Here is an 11,335-nt window from a genome sequence, read left to right on the forward strand (position 1 = left end):
ACTAAAGGATGAAGGAAGGAAAGTTGGGTAAAAGCATCCTTGGGGCGCCTGGGTGGCGCAGTCGGTTAAGCGTCCGACTTCAGCCAGGTCACGATCTCGCGGTCCGTGAGTTCGAGCCCCGCGTCAGTCTCTGGGCTGATGGCTCAGAGCCTGGAGCCTGTTTCCGATTCTGTGTCTCCCTCTCTCTCTGCCCCTCCCCCGTTCATGCTCTGTCTCTCTCTGTCCCAAAAATAAATAAACGTTGAAAAAAAAAATTAAAAAAAAAAAAGCATCCTAGACTGCCAGGCAGTCCAAGACAGGTTCTGCAAGGACATCAGGAGTGCTTGAACCAACCTTGGCCATCAGAACAGTCCTTTCTCCAGAAACAGACTTGCCTTAGTCTTATGTGTGCAGGACAAGAGGATAGAGTATGGAAATCCATTCAGAGCTTGCACCCTTGATTTATTAGGTTCTCTTTATTAAAGTCTTGAGAAACATTCTCAAGGCCTCCATAAATTTCTATTCCTTTGACTTTTTAATATCTCAGGAAGTGTCAGCTCTAGGTCCCAGTTATTATTTTACTGGTCTTCTCTATAGGTGCACCGTAAAAAGAATATGAATTCTAATTCCATAATTCCCACTTAACCTTCTAGAATTAACTTTTTCCATATGTAATGTTGACTTTCTTCATTGGTCTATTTTTTTTTTATTACTCTAAAACATGACTGAAAGAACTTTGTAGAAAAATGTATAAGAATGGGTGAGGCTACAGAAATTGTCACAAATATATTCTCACTTATTTGGTGAGTTAGAAGGGAGTAAGTATTAAGACAATATTTTCCTTCATGTCTTGAGAGCTGGGCCTGGCCTGATATTTGCTCACATCCCCAAATTCTAGGAGCCACCAAGGGTATAAGATAGAGAAGACTCGTGGGAATGGTTGGAAAGAACACTGTCTGTACTTCTAGAACAGTTCACATGTCCACACTTGTGCCTGGCCCTCCCAAGTGTCAGTTTCAGTTCTCTTCGTACTGGAAACATTGTCGAAAGGGTGTTAGAGCCTCTTGTCTAAACTTCTACTATTCTTGTGCCATACCCCTTCTGCTCTGGGATGGACTTTCCCTTATTTTGGAGAACTTCCTGCTAATTGCAGGAAATGTCCGTGCTCTCATGCAGTTAGTTATGTTCAAATTTGAAATCTAGAATCCTCCTCTGTATTTAAAGAAAGTTGCTTCCTCCAGTTGTTCTCTGTTAAATGCCTGGTGCCAGTTTTTTGTCACTAGAGAAATGTGTTGCAAATGGATATAAGCCAATTTGGTCATGCAGACTCTCTTAGGTTCTTTTGTAGCAACAACAACAACAACAACAACAAATATAGTAGTCACTAAGAAGTTGGAAGTGGTCATGGATTAGCAATCCTCAGTGGCTGGAAACAGAACGAATTTGGAATCAAGCCTTAAGTTCCATACATATGGTATAGCCTGTATACCTCATTGGATTCCTATACTCTCTGTTCATGCATGAATAGGGAGTATATTAAAAATATTTTGGCCAGTCTGCCCAACTGCATACCCTTAATTTTACCAGTAAGAGCCAGTTTCCTAACATTCAGACATACTAACTAGCCATTAATTTTGTAGATACAACTCATTTCGAAATTCATCACCCAAGCTTCTAGTGTCCATTGAGTGATAGATAAGAGAAGTGCATGTAGTTGTTGCCTTTAGAGCATAGGCTTTCTGATTCGATGCTAGCTGACCCCCGAGGCCAGCTGCATTCATGTTTGGAGTACCAGCTGAAGCTGGACTACAGACACATGATATCATACCACCCATGCTGAAGTATCCCAAGGATATTCACAGACATTGTATTCAGATGATTTCTCTTTCTCTTTATGGGACCCTAGGGCTCTTCTTTCTGTCAGCACCTCTGCCTGCTGCAGGGGTGTGAGTTGGCCTTAATATACTCAAGCTGTTGACAAGGAATGCTTCCCCTCCCTGGCCTCTCTGTCTCCCCCCACCTCATTCTCCTCCCAGCACCACTCTGAGCAAAGCCAGTTAATTTGGCTTTGAGGCCTTGGCCCTTGCTCTTCTCTCTTGGGAGTGCTTTTCTCTTGGCTCCTTGCATACCTAGCTCCTTTAGTTCTCAGCATGAATGCCACCTCAACAGATCAACCTTTCCAGTGTACCCCATCTAATTCAGCTGACCCTTCTCCTGTTACCTTTTATGACATCACCCGGAGTGTTTCCTGTATATTGTCTTTCATATGTTTTAATTTTTTTGTTGTATATTGTCTTGTTACTAGTTTGTTGTTTTGTTCCATATCCATTGTCTTGTTTTGTTTTAAGGGCCAAGAGGCCAGGCACTGCCTTGTTTACCACTGTTGCCTTGGTGACTAGAGTAGCACTTGCACATAGTAGATGTTCATTAAATGTTTGCTGAGGGAACATATATGGTGTCACCAGCACTGGGCATGAGATATGGACTGTATGATCTTTCTCAGGTAACAGTGTTAAACACTTGTCTTACTGGAGTCAGGGTTCTCCTATCCATTTCAGGTCCCAAAGGCATCTTTGGGGACTTCAAAAAACAAATATTCCTTTACATATCACTAGACATTTCATCCTTCAGTCCTAACAAACTCCCTCCCTTCCTGCCTGCTAGAGTAGGATTGCACAGCCTATCATGCTGGATAGGTCTTGCTCCACCATTCATCTTGAGTTTTTGTGCCAGTTACAGACTACTGACGCTGAGCTTCAAATTCATCCTTTTTTGCCTGCTCTGTGAAAATGGATCATGGCTCCACAAATACTCTTCCTTTTTCCTTTGTCAGTTGGCCAAGTGTTAAGCTTTGTTAATAGAGGACAGTGGAGAGACATTGCAGGGGGAAAGGCTTTTGCATCCTGGTTCCTGGTTTGCTATGCACAGATTCACTAGAGCCAAGTAATCTTGTAGAATGTCTACTTTCCAAAGGCTGTAGACAGGAGGCACTGGATAAATATTATAGTAGAATAGCCCTAAGTTCCTAAACTTAAATCCTATCACAAGAATTCAGGAGCCAATAGAACTGTCATGTTAGGGAGACCTTATGACAAATTATTTGTTAACAAAGTTTCTTCTAACTTGTCAAAATATATTGACATTTTGGCAGAGAATGTGTGCTCCTGGTTTTTCTAAAAAATTGTTCAATTTGTAAATAGCTCAGTTCATTAAAAGGTATCTGTTAAGAGCCCCTGTGCCAGAAGTCTTCCATTGGACAATTACAAAAGAAAATGAGATAAATAAGAGCTAAAGCCCTTCATCAAAAGTAGAACAATTATAAGTAACATAGCAAGTGCAAAGGGACACATTGCATCCAGGAAGAGATGAATGGACAAACAAAATGTGGTATAAACATGTGATGAAATATTTTTTCATCCTTAAAATGCATTTTTAAATTTTTTTATTTTTGAGAGAGAGCACATGAGCAGGGGACAGAGAGAGAATCTTAAGCAGGATCCACACTCAGCATGGAGCCTGACATGGGGCTTGATCCTACAACCCTAAGATCATGACCTGAGCTGAAATCAAGAGTTGGATGCTTAACCCTCTGAGCCACCCAGGTGCCCCTATTATTCATCCTTAAAAAGGAATGAATGAACTTGAGGACATTGTGCTAAGTGAAATAAGCCAGACACAAAAGGATCTGTATGATTCCACTTATGTCAGGTATCTAGAGTAGTCAAATTCAGAGAGACAAAAAGTAGAATGATGGTTGTCAGAGGCTGAGAGGAGGAAAGAGTGGGAAATTATTGTTAAATGGGTACAGAGTTCAGTTGGGAAAGATGAAAACATTCTGGAGATGAATAGGGTTGATGGTTGAAAAACACTGTGAATATATGTTTTAAATAATGTTTATTTATTTATTTTGAGAGACAGAGAGAGAGAGAGGGAAGGGGAGAGAGAGAGCGAGACACAGAGAGAGAGAGAGCGAGCATGGGGGAGGGGTAGAGAGAGTGGGGGACAGAGGATCTGAAGCCGGCTGTGTGTTGACAGCAAAAACCCAATGCCAGGCTCGAACTCACAAACCATGAGATCATGATCTGAGTCGAAGTCAGATACTTAATCAACTGAGCCACCCAAGCACCCCAACACTGTGAATATACTTAATGCCACTGAATTAATACACTTAAAAATGATTAAAATAGTAAACTTTATGTTATATATGTTTTAATGCAATAAATAAATTAAAAAGTGACATATTCCAAAATGAATACATAATGAGCGTCTTGCCCTGACCCCTTCCATTTCCAACAACCCACATACACCCCACCCTGCCTGAATCTTGTAGATCTTGTGCACATCATCCTTTCTGCTCTGAAACACACACACACACACACACACACACACACACACACACACACACACACAAACTCCATCATTCCAGAATTGTGCTATTTTACCAAATAGGCAGATTACCCACATGCTTTAAGGCGGTGTTGTCCGATAGCAATAGAACATGAGCCACATTGTAGTTTTAAATCTTTAGAAGCCACATTAAAAAGGAAAAAGAAAAAAGTAAAATTAATTTAATGTTATCCTGTTTAATCCAACAAATCCAGACAATTATCACTTCAGTGTGTAATCAATATAGAAAATTTTTCTATATTTAACTTTCTTTTATTGATCATACTAAGTCTAAGGCGTGCGACACCTCCTTCCCATCTCATTTTGGACTAGGCATATGTCACTAGTGGCTACCGTACTGGGCAGTGCGGCTTTAAGGGCTCCAGAGAGGAATTTTTTTTAAGTAAAACATGTTTTAAAGAATTTAACACTTGGTGCGCCTGGGAGGCCCAGTCGGTTAAGCGTCCGACTTCTATTCAGGTCATACTCTCACAGTTCATGGGTTCAAGCCCCATGTCGGGCTCTGGGCTGATAGGCCAGAGCCTGGAGCCTTCTTCAAAAATTCTGTGTCTCCCTCTCTCTCTGCCCCTCCCCTGCTCTCACTTTGCCACTGAGTCTCTCAAAAATAAATAAACATTAAAAAAATAAAAAAAAAAGAATTTAACACTTGATTTTTCTACAAGGCAATGTAGGAGTTATCACATGGAAGATTGTATCTCATTTTGTGATTTTTGACTTAGAGTTAGAAATGGTGTGTGTTGATGACATGTTGTTTAATCAGCAGTGTCTTTTTTTCCACGTGGCACCTAATATAATGGTGCATGCTATAATTAGTGACATTCTAGATTCTAAGAAATACCAATCTTACCCCTCAGAGATTCTGGTTCTTCCTCCATGAAAGGGGTAATAAAGGATCTATAGAACAAGGATGTTGGGAAGACTAAGTAAGATAATGTGTGTAAAATGTTTAGCAGCTTTTAGAGGCTGTGTGTGTTTCTTGTCTCACAGCCCCCTTCCATCTTCCATTTCTTTGACTTCTGAGTCTGGCTTCATGTCTCCTCCAACTCTGACTCCTTCCATTGTAACAACCCTTGTGATTACATTGGGCCCCCTCAGAAAATACAGGATAATCTCTCCATCTCAAGATCTTTAACTTTATCACATTTACAGGCTTTCCTATGAGGTATATATTTACAGGCTCCAGAGATTAGGATGTGGATACCTTGGCAGGGCCATTCTTCTTCCTCCCACATCTGGAAAGGGGCAAGTTGTTGCTTTACCTGATCTCTATACTCTTTCCATGGAATAGAAAGGACCCAATATGCTAAAGAGACTTATCTTATCAAGGCAAAGGAGGTAAGAGCAAATGTAAACCCAAAGATTTGGAAATTTGCCAAAGCAGTTATAGATACGAAGAAAGGACAAGCAGAATGGGAGCTTTCGTATTGAAGTGAAACTCTCTTCTTACGTAGAAATGTCCCTGCCTCTCCTCATTTATTTAGCCAATTTGGAAATAAGCACAACCCCCCCCCCCGCCCCCCGCTGTCTCATCTTTGCCCAAAGAGTCTGGAGGTTACTGTAAACACTTTTAGAGCTAGTTGTTCTCAGCGTTGGCTGTTTACTGGAATCATCTGTGGTGTGGAGTTGGGAGGAACCAGGGACTTTTCAAAAACATCAGTGCCCCTAAATGAAATCAATCTGGGATTAGGGTCCAGGCACCAACATCTTCAAATATCCCCGGTGACTCTAATGTATTACTAAGACTGACACTCTCTGGTGTAAAGGAAATAACTGGATTCCTCTTCCACAGGCCCTCAAAATGTTCTTTCTCTTTTCACTTCCTTTACTAAATAATGTGCCACTTTGGTCTGAGTATTTCTGGGAATCACCGGCCTTGAATTTTAAATTTAGGAAGTTTAACCTAGGAGGGTGCTGGAGGAGGTCATCAAGAGGACTCGACCACTAATGACACATGTGCTGCACTGGGCAATGGGTGGCTCCTTGCTGCCCCGTCCTTGGAATGTGCTTTTCACCTGCTTTCCCTGCAGTAGAAGCTGCCTCAAGGATGTCACTTTGAAAGAGCCATGTGTTGTTGAGATCATCTGGATGTGGTATTTCACAGAACCTGCTTCAGGTCTCTATACAAACTTTTAAGATTCTGGCTAGCAGTCACCTATGGATCTGGAGTGACTTGACTCTTCAGTCTTTCCTTGCCCTCTGTGTATGAGGGTCAATTTGCAAACCAATAAAGGGCCCTCAGGATTATCTGGTACACTCTTCTTCTAATCCCCAGAAATCTAATCCATTGGAGGTACAAGTTTATTGAATCCATCTTGAACTTTCTTGCGTACCAAATGTAAGTGAATAATTAACAATGTCTCTTCAACAATCAGTAATCAAGGAAGCTGCTCTTAAGATTTTCTCTCCTGGGAGAATTTTCTTTCAATATTCAAAGGATTTGTGTAACTCTGTCCTCTCCCTGGGCAGTTTAGATTATGTAAAAGCCTGGGGGAGTTATGGGGTTATCATTCCTCCCCTCCCTTCAGTTAGGAAGCTCTTCCTCCTGCATCTTCACGGATTGAAGTGCCATCTCTCTGTTAGTGTTTATATCAAGTGACACCTCCCCCATTAGCTCCTTCCTGTCCTTGATGTAATCTTTTTTGAGCCTCCTTGGCACTCTGTATCCTCTTATTGGTAGTGCCTTCATTCTTTACATTAGAGTTACTGAGCACTTTCTTTTTCCCTTGCTAATAGGTTATAAACTCTTTCAAAGTAGGAATTATATAATGAAATGCACAATTGTGTTGTGTTGTGCCTACTTTTCCTAGCACAGTAGCGCAGGCAGGAGGGACATTAAAATTTGGTGAATTGAAATTTTTTTCTTGTAAGGTTGGTCAACAGTAATCTTCCCAGTAAGGCAAGGAGAAGAGATAGGTTTCCCATTTCACAGGAAGTCACTGGTGCATTAGGCTCCAGGCTCATGTAGACTCATCAGTTTCCTAGATCAGAGATACTCACACCATGCCTGGAGAGGTGGGTGGATGTTTCAGCACCTACTCTCAGATTTACCTCTTATTTCCAGACTGCAACACTGAGTGTGACCTGTAGAAAGTTTAAACTGTCATGTGGTTTTGTTTAAAGTTGAGTGCCAATGTAATTCTAGGTTAAACTGGCCTGGAAGGTAAGGAATCTCTTAGCCACCTACATTTGCAGCAGAAAAATTCTAGCAATATTTTCAATATGTGGAATGCGGGGAAAAGACCCACTATGAACATTTCAACTGAGCTTTACAGAAGAGCAACCTGCAGGGGACAGTGGCACCCCTGGGATGGGTTGGAGTCCCTCTAAGTCCAATTTTATAATGGTAACAGCTGTAACATGAGAGTGACATGGCTACATGTGAGAATTGAAGCTTTTACGTAGGATTCTCAAGACCCCTTCAGGCAAAGCTGCTCTAATAATTACTTAAGTTTCCCTACTCTTCCCTCAATTCAACACCCTCACCCACCTGCAGGTGCCTGTGGCCTTAATATTTCAGCAGCCCCCCAATAAAATCCAGTTCTCCCACCTTGTATTCATACGAAGGTATAAAAGACCCATAATGCCTTAAGGCATTATCCAAAGCATTTTTAATTTTAATTGGAATCATGAAACTAGAAATATAATTAAGCTCCAAAGTAAAATTTCACATAGTGAATGGAATGATACTTGATCTCTAGAGTAACTTTAGGAAAATACGTAGCTGATTACAATTAACTGATTCAATAGTTCAACTAATTAGGAAGACTAATATTGGATTGGGAGATGACTTTGAGGGTCTTGATTACATCTGAGACATGAAAGGCAACTGTCCTGGGGGAGTCAAGAGGTGGCCCCTGAGCCCTGGCTCTGCGATTTGTTAACTGGATAATCTCAGGCCTTTCACCAAACTATGAAATGAAGACCATATCTAGCAATGTCTGCAATATAGTAGATGATCAATATATGTTGTGCTATTGATAGTTCTGAGCTCCAATTAAGTCAGCATTTATACTTCAGAGAAGCTTCAGAGTTACGTCTAACCTTGATGTTGAGTGCTAGAATCTGCCACAAAATCAAGAGTCTTTGAGAGCATGGTTCATTGCTTATTTCTTGAACTATTCCTCCTTCACCTCTGCCTTCCAGTACATTTATTGTGCAGTGCCTGGCACATACTAGGAACTCAGTAAATGTTTGTTGATTGAAGCCTTTAAACCAAACTTCTTTACACATTCTTAAGCAACATCTTAAGAAACCATCTGAAGATGGTAAGAATTACAGGAGTATCACCCACTGAGACTCCTGACAAGAAAAAGTGATGAAAGCACTTCCAGTTTCCAGATGGATCCCCTGGGAAAGAGGAAAGGCCAGGAAAGGGCTAAGATTGCTGTAATGGCTGAAGCCTGACCAGCTTGGAGAAGGCTACTCGAGGGCTATTTCTCACTTATGCAAGGATGTGGGTGGAGTAGTCCATAGAATCAAAATATGTCAGCACAAATGATCTTAGAAAGCATGCAGAAATCAACTTCCGGCCCAGAAAACGTATGTGCCTTGTATAAAATTAGATAAGTAACAGAAAGACCAGGACCAGGGTCCAAGGCTTGACTCCATATTCAGTGCTTTTTTTCAAGACAACACTGGGGTTTGCAAAAAGATATTACAAAGTGCATTTTTTACAAAAGACATTTCCAATGCTGTGTTTGGAACAGGAGAAATGAAAGAGATAGGCCCCTCCTTAGGGCATGGGGTATAATATTAATAGATAAGAGTACTGTTTCACATCAGCCCTCTCTATCAAGGAAATTGATCTTTCCCATGATAAAAAGGATAGCCTGAAACAGTTAACAGGTAATTAAGTTTTAAGATAGGTGAGAAGATATAAGGAGGGTACCTAATCCATTTAATTGAATTCAAGCCTCTAGACCCAAAGAAATTCCATTTCAGAATACTGAAAGAATTTGAAGCTGTAGTAACAGGCTCCTGGGGGAGAGAATGATTAGCTACCTTAAAGGAAGGGTTAACTAGCTGCCTGGGGTCAACAATTATTACAAGGCCAAAGGAGATTTCACACCCAAGCCTCTCTGCTTCAGCAGTTTCTACTCTACCAGGTGTCCTGAAGGGGCTAATCAATTCCTTCATAGAATCAGGGTTTTGAATGAAGCAACCAAACCAAAAAAAAAAAGAAAGTAATTGAGCACATGGTAAATCCTGCATTTAGTATTATCTTTTAATCTGTACAAATACAAAACAAAGGCGATGTAGAGTAAGAATAATTCATGTTCAAAAAGGTTAAGGATCTTGGTTGACTCCAAGTACTATCTTTGTTACAGCTGCCAAAATGGCTAATGAACTCTCAGGAAGCAGTAACTGTTCAGAATAAAGGAGAATAGGGCCACTGTACTTTGTCAGTCAGACCTCATCTGTAGTATTCTGTTCAGCTCGGTAGGTAGGTGTCCAGGGGAGGGTATCTAAGATAATACAATTCTAGAAGCCATGTCATGTGACTGCTTAAAGGACCTGGGAATGTTCTTTTGGAAAACAGAAGGCTGTTCAATTTTGGTGACTAAAATATGACAGAAACCTTTATTTTTACTGTGTAGCTTTATAAGAACTAAGATAAACTACTAGGTAAAGACAAACTTTTCTCATATAAGGAAAAGGAAACTCACATTAGTTAAATACCCACCATGCACCCCTTGTTATACTAGGTGCTTTGTATTATTTTGTTAAAATCTTTCAGAACTTGATGGCTATCTGGGAGGTGGTAAACTCCCAGTTGCTGGAAGTCAGATGTCCAGCCCACCACTGCTCACTTAAGGCAGCAGTAACCCCTTTTCTCCTTCCCAGACTTGGGAATGCCATCTAGGCCCTTCTGGAGCCAGTGTCCTGGTTGGAGGGAGGCTCTCTGGGTGGCAAAAAAGACCACTGGTGCTTCTGCAACATAGATTTCTAACACAACTTCAAGGTTCCAAATCCCCACTGGATCGCTGACTGTAAGTATGGGCCTACTATGTCCTTATTTTCCCAAGTTCAGATTTCCTAGCCAGTCTTGAATATTAGGATGCTCCCAGGTCTGTCTAGGATGTATCTGTGGGAAGGACTTGGTGCTTGAGGAGAGCCTAGGAGTTCCATGAACTTATGAGGGATTACATGACTGGAGACTGCTCAGGAAGTAATACTCTGGCTATGCATTTCTTGGCCAACTGCAGCTATTTTCTTCACATACACCTATAGTCATAGAATCATCCAAATACTGAAACCCTCCAGCCTAAGGAATCCTTCTGGCCAATAAATGGTATCAGCCAAGGTACTGGCAGGAACCAGAATTCAACTGGGAGGATTCCAATGAAGAGTTTAATGGAGGGACCATTACAAAGATATGAGCATGGAATCAGCAGAGGAACTTCAAATGCACACTCCAACCTCAAGGCTGTGTACTTGGCTGTCTCCCTGTCAGCCATGCGACACCACCACCCCTCCCCACTCTGGACATCCACACGGCTTCTTCATTTTGTTCAGGTCTTGGCCATTAATGGGACTTTCTCAAGTGAGCATTGCAGCTGCTGCTCCCCATAACTCCCTTCCTCCTCCCCCACCTAACTTTCTATAGCACCCAATATCTCATATTTCTATATTTTATATTCTATATATTCTATATTATATATATAAATATATATTATATATTTTTTAAAATATATAAAATTTTATATAAAATTATATAAATTTATATTTTATATAATTTATATTTATATAATTTTATATAAAATTATAAAATATATATTTTATATATATTTATATATATTAAAATATATTCTATATTTTAATTGTTTATTATTTACCTCTACTCATTAGAATGGGGTCAGAGATTTTTGTATTTTATTCATCGCTATAACCCCAGTGCCTAGAGCACTACCTTGTCCAAGGAAGAAGCCCAATAAGTATTTGTTTAATT

The sequence above is a fragment of the Leopardus geoffroyi genome, chromosome B3 (assembly GCF_018350155.1).
Source record: "Leopardus geoffroyi isolate Oge1 chromosome B3, O.geoffroyi_Oge1_pat1.0, whole genome shotgun sequence".
Lineage (NCBI taxonomy): Eukaryota > Metazoa > Chordata > Mammalia > Carnivora > Felidae > Leopardus > Leopardus geoffroyi.